General features: G+C 37.7%; 1 protein-coding gene across 1 annotated transcript in view; it reads left to right on the forward strand.

The window, feature by feature from the left end:
• The first annotated feature begins 1,464 nt into the window (after positions 1-1,464).
• LOC107671143 (muscarinic acetylcholine receptor M1-like) overlaps positions 1,465-6,437 on the forward strand; it is a 101,243-nt gene continuing 96,270 nt past the window's right edge. The window contains exon 1 of the mRNA XM_016464002.1: positions 1,465-1,633. The gene's annotated coding sequence lies outside the window, so the exon portion shown is untranslated. The remainder of the gene's footprint in view (positions 1,634-6,437) is intronic.

A 6,437-nucleotide genomic window follows, 5' to 3' on the forward strand; every position in this document is an offset into this window, starting at 1 on the left:
AATCAGTTAAAGCAAATAAATAAATAAACGTTAAATGTTAGAATAACACTGCTTTTCATCTATCGTTAATGACCATCCCCTTTTCTCAGAACAACAATATGTTGTCACATATGTTTGAAATCTTATCCTTTATAATATTTATTGGCCAAAACAATGGCACAGAATATTTTGTATGTTCCCTTTCTTGCACATAGATTAATTGTTCTGTATTTCATAATTGTTTACTTTTAAAATTTTGCTAAAAAGCCCATTTAATGTTTTTTTTTGTTTCCATGACAATAACAATTGAAATAATAAATGGATTTCACTTGTTTACGCAGAAATTGACTTATAATCAATATATACAGTATATTGAAACAGAATAAATACTGTCCCCTATACATAGACTAATTGCTGTTTAAAAGAAGTGCTGGTAAGAAATGTACTTTTTACATAGAAAGGCAAGTAAAGTACATTTATCATAAATATCCAAGATATGTTTGCTGTTGCAAAAGCTAAAATTGTCTTTCTTGCAGACAGTCCTCTTCAACAGGTCTACGCAGTTTATGAATGTGTTGGTGTCTTATATGAGCGCTCTGCCACCTGCTGGTGCGTCACTGACACTCTAGCCAATCACGCTCAGGCGCCGGGAGAAGCCTTCCTCTCGTGCGCTCCGGGAGATTCCAGTGGCCTGGCAATTAATGACCATGGCGATACGGGGAACCGACACGCAAATATCTGGAAAGCAACGGACGATCGAGGACAAGCCGTGCATTTCTGGAGAGGAACAACGCGCTTTTAGTGGATCTACCAAAAAAATAGAGGACTGACAAGAACAAGTTTTCTCTGAGCATCTTTATTCTTTACCTTTCAGTGAGCTCTAGCTTGTAAGGTAAGCAGTGTTAATAATGTCAAGAATGACATTAAATTAATAACGTAGAGAATTAATAAACTATACTCTGCATGCACAGTAAAGCTGTTGCATTTTACAGTTTTAAAATTGTTTCTGAAAAAAAATATATTGATGCAGACTGGTTAATGTGATTGTTGGAATGTGTTTCTAAAATTGACTGAATTTATTTTATTAATCAACCCGAATATAATTTTCCTTATTATGTACAAAAACAGTGTAGGGCAGTAGCCTACCGTCACAGCTATTTAATTACATTTCTCAGCAGGTAGTGAAATGATAGCGTTGCTGTTTGTTGTTTTTTAATCAAGAAGCTTTTCAGCAGATAAAACTATTTTGTTGATGAAGCTTTCTAAAATGTTTCGACGGAAATATTACACAAATCAAATCTTGCCCCGTGTTTGCTGTCGGCTGTTTGGAATCAGACCTAGCGATTCCTTAATCGCGAATGAATCTTTTGAGTGGGTTCTTTTCATACAGTCTATGGTTCTTTTAACGACTCGGTATAAAAGGGTTCGCAAATCGGTCCGGTTCATTTGGACGGCTCACTGGCGCACTGAATCATTTGGAGCGGTTTGTCAGTACTTTACTGAACACGGAGAGCAAAATGACCGCTGAACAAAGTGGATATGTGCATAGAATCAATTGAAATCTAACCTTAAAACGCAAACTATAGATTGGAAGCGACGAAGAAGGTGTTTATTAAGTTCAACACCTGCACGTGCAGCTTGTGAACGACTGCAGGTAAATACGTTTTCCAAACGAAAGAATATCAAAACCGTTTCAAAACACGAAAGCACTTAAAGAGATTTTGCATAACCATTGACTTTTAATATGGTATTTTTGAAGTACTTGCTGTTCTAGCATGGTAAATATATAGAAGGCTGTAACCTACATCGTAAATGTCAAAGTATAACATTGTCAAATGATGTATAACTGTACCATGGTATCCTGTGTGCTTTATAAAAATATGAAGTAGCTTATATCTTATGTTTACACATTGCACCTTTCCGTGGAGTGTTTGGTAACTTCGCTTGCAACATTTTTTTGGTTTGCCCAGCACTGTATAAAACCTTTATACATACTGATTGACACACGACAATTGTCTCAGTGTTTTAAATCGTTTAAAGTATGTAGATGTTTAATTACTTGGCCATTTTGCGAGCTTTATTGTCATTTGCCTTGTTATTGGTGAGCAGAGCACGCGCAACTGTGTGCAGTTGAACCATCTCGCGGGGGAGAAGCGATGAGTGATGTGTTATAATAACCCGGGTGCCAGACGTGCTCATCCGCAGATATTTTGTTTGTTTCGGGAAATCCGAAAGCGTGATAGGGTGAACTAAAATAGCTCTGAAACATCCCTTAAATGCTGTGAAATTTCGCTCGCGCCTTTGCGCACAGGGTCGGAAGCTTTTACAAGATGAGGGCGGGGGTGTAGTGAAGGAATGTTCTGACATTAATTAGATGTCAATCAATGTATTCTCCTTTTAGAACAGTTAGTCTGCAATATCAACAAGTAATGTTCCATTATGCATAACAGATAAGGTTTACATATTGAACCTCATGTGCTGTATTTTCTGTGAAAATGTGATTTGATCTTTAGTTTATTGGATAACGTTTGGGCATGTTGACCACTATTGGGGCATGTTGTCTCACTCTATGGGTGTAAATAGCCTAACACAGGCCTAATGACTTCTGATCTAAATGTAAAAATTATAGCAATTTTTGTAGCACAACACTCTGCAAAATGTAAAATACACAAACATTAAGCCATTTTTTTGCATGCATCATTTGTAATTAGTTAACTGTGTGACATTACACCATATAAAACATACATGACAACTTACCCCAATAAAAAAAAAGGACATTTCTGAAAAATTCCCAGTGTGACAACTAGCCCTGGTCTCAACCTACATATATGCCTGATATTATTTATAAGGTAATCACGTTTGACATTGTTTTACAGAAGAGCCTCTCATTCAATAATGCAAGGGCCAATAACCAAAGTGCACAAAATGTTTTATGCATTTTGATTTGACCAGTGCTTTTAACTCACAGGTGTCCACAGACAGACGGCATTTACTTGTGTCAAATAGTGATAAGAGCAGCTCATGTTTAATGTATTAGGTCTTATCTGTGCTGTTCGGCCCTTAATAGTGTGGAAACGGCAGCAAAGAACACAGTGTCCATTCCTGTCTTTGGAAAAAGAGTTTCAGATTGTGTGTCTATGTCTGCGTGAGAGAATTTGCCAGGGTCAGATTAAAGGAAGGAGGGAAGAGAGATGCGGTGGAGTGCACTATGCTCTTATATGAAAGGATTTAAAACACCTTCTGAAGAAGTGAAGTGATCCCTGAAAATTTAGGCCGACTTGTCTTTCTTACAAAGTCCATTTTCCTCATTCTTTCCCATTCATTGTACTTTTCCTGTCTCTCCTCAGTCTCATACCTCCACACACGCACACACATACTCTTCCATGTCTGTCATTTTCTATGCTGCACAACACGCTTTCACAGCCTCACGAGTCATTGTTAGATTTGTCTAACATGCTCAAAATAAATATTATAACATCTCTATCTGTCGGTTGGTTGGTCAGTCAGACAGACAAACAGACGTTCATCCAACTGTCCATCAGTCTGTGTCTGTCTGTCTGTCTGTGTCTTTAAATACTTCTGAAACACATTTAGATGTAACGCAGGAAGAACAAACATACAATACACATCCACAAAGTAACCACCTGTCTTTCAATTCAAGTTTATTTGTATAACGCTTTTCACGATACAAATCAGGTTAGCAAATTAGGTTTGTACAATATTTAGTAGTAGCTTATCAGTGGTGACTGTCAGTTAATGTACATATGGCAGAAATGTACGGAAAAATCAATTAAAGGCGTAATCAAACAGACGATAAACACTATTAACAGCAATTATTATATGATGCAATCAAACTTATAGCAAAATGTGGTAGTTCTGTATGTTGTTTCAGGGTTGGCATCATCTGAGGTCCTCTGAGGGGTTGGCATCATCTCTTCTCAGGTGTTCTGGATCCAGACTGAAGCTTGTGTAATATCATTAGGCAAACATAATTTTAAAATGATTTTGCAATGTGTGTATGGTTCAGTAGTCTGCTAAGGCTATTAAAAGATACATCTTTAAAGAACATCACGCAAGAACAATGCTGTCAGTATAGGCATCCAGATTTTTTTTAAAAATTTGTTTAGAGGGAAGTCAAAATAGTCCACTCCACAGTGCTAAAAGTATTTTAAATAGATCAAAATATTGTTGATAAGCTTAACGTGTTAATTGAATGGTTATGTTAGTCGAATGCCATTATCCTTTGTGAAAGTCTTCAGGCGGAATGAAGTAAATTAATGAATTAAACCAATTAAGGTGTGACAAGGCCAGACAGGGTCACACTGATGTGCAATAAATCAAAAGTGCACACATTTCATTGGTATTCCATTGTAGCAGTGCTTGTTTGGCCTATCTTGGCTCCTATAGCGTCTCAGACCTCCCCAATGTCAAATGGCTGAATGTGGTGCCTCAAGCAAACACTGACGTGCCGGACTGCATGTCCTCACCTTGGAATGTGATTAGATGTCTGTCATGCTTTAAAGACATTTCCAAGAATACGGGGATAATTATGTTTACAAAACCTTGTCCAGAATTACGGAAATAAACATGCTCAGTCTATATCTATATGTTGCCTCTGGCTGTTAATATCTGTACTAATATCTAGCCTGAAGGCTATATGAAAACTTAGGTTGGTTTGTAGTCTATCACTCACTGCAGCACCTGGTGTGCTTTCATGGTCAGATCCCTCCATAGCATATGGACCATGGGCTTGGACAGACTCACCTTTGATTTGGATTTAGTTGGTACCTTGCAGTGCTAACTTGGTTGGAGACGTTTATTGTTACATAACTTATGAGTACCATTTAATATTGGTGTTTCTCTTTATCATTCTTAGTAGTGGATCATTGCACATGGAAACAAACACATTCATCTGAAGCCTAACTGTTTCCTTTTCAACTTCCTCATGTAAGCGATTCCCCAGAATATGCTGGATTTCACTTCTTTAAAAGCCTTTAAGGCTGCTCATTGATGAGAGACCAGTTTTCTTTGATGTACTGGTTTAATTAATCTGAGATCCAAGTCATCTCTGTTTTGCATTGCCCAAGAGAACTTGGTTGGGCTTCACTAAACAGTGGTGTAATGTACAAAACTGAAGTTATTATATGCTCAGGAGGTTTTAAGTATATTCCACTTGTCACCAAATATTATTGATTTGACCTTTGTCAAAAATTGAGTTCACACCCTAAGGAAGTTGAGTTCATGTGTTTTCATCGTCTATCATTCTCCTGTTTAATGAGTTTGGATTTACACAATGAATGGTGAACCCAGTTATACTAATGTGTAGCTTATAGCGGCGCTGAGGCAGTAACTCTGACACAATCCCCATTAGCACTCTGGATTGCTGGTTTATAATCCCTCTTATTACAGTTTTTTTTTTTTTCAATTGCTAACATCCTTTTGGCCAATCTCTAGTCACATTTTCAAAACTCTAAACACAATTATCACAACATCCATCTGTTGTGACCATACAATTAACACAATTCATGTTGTTTTACACAATATGCAGTCAATTACCATGTTTCTAAAATGCTTACATCATCTTTTCATGCAAGCTTACCCAAAACCAAAATCATGGATGTTTTTAGTCTTATTTACAAATGCTTAAACAGCATGTCAGAAATGAAGACCTAATGTTCCAAACCTTAAAGAGGTCATATGATGCAATTTCTATTTTTCCTTTTCTTTAGTGTGTTATGTAGCTGTTTGTGCATGTATAAGATCTGCAGAGTTACAAAGCTCAAAGTCTCGCACAAAAGGATTTATTCTATCTAAAAGAGAAGGCTGATCCAGACCGGGCTAAAACGCCTTGTTCAAACACGCACCCACATCTCTACGTCACGATGTGGAAATTTTGCGTAATGCCGCCCAAATGTTCATGCAAAGAAAGAAGGTGTGGCAGTACCGTAGTAGTGTTGATGCAACCATGTCAGGGAGATGCTGTGTGTTTCTGCGCGAAAGCAAAAGCACTTTATTTGGCCTTCCGAAAGTAGATGCAATGAGGAATCATTGGTTAAGATTTATTTACAACAGAACAGCACAACCCAGATGTTCGAATTTGTGCAACGCATTTTATGGACGACAGTTTTGTGAACCTAGGAGAGGTTAGCTTTCAACTTAGGCTACAAACTTTGCACCCTACAAGGCTGGCTGTGCAAAGGCTATTTCTAAAAAAAAATGGGTCAATTCCGACTTTGCTATGATAATCTGGCGCTTATTCTGAATCCGCTACTGTAAGTATGTTTTCTTAATGGTTTGAGTATTTGCTATTGACTGTTCAAATGCGGCGTTTTGCACCGTGTAGAGTATCGTGTGTGTGTGTGTGCGTGAGAGAGAGACAGTGTCACTCACAGTGGAGTCAGCTTTCTTAATCGCGGCTTGTGTACTGCAAATACATACGAGCATCATCACTGTGTCTG

The sequence above is a fragment of the Sinocyclocheilus anshuiensis genome, unplaced genomic scaffold (genome assembly GCF_001515605.1).
Source record: "Sinocyclocheilus anshuiensis isolate Anshui unplaced genomic scaffold, SAMN03320099.WGS_v1.1 scaffold861, whole genome shotgun sequence".
In the NCBI taxonomy this organism is placed as follows: Eukaryota; Metazoa; Chordata; class Actinopteri; order Cypriniformes; family Cyprinidae; genus Sinocyclocheilus; species Sinocyclocheilus anshuiensis.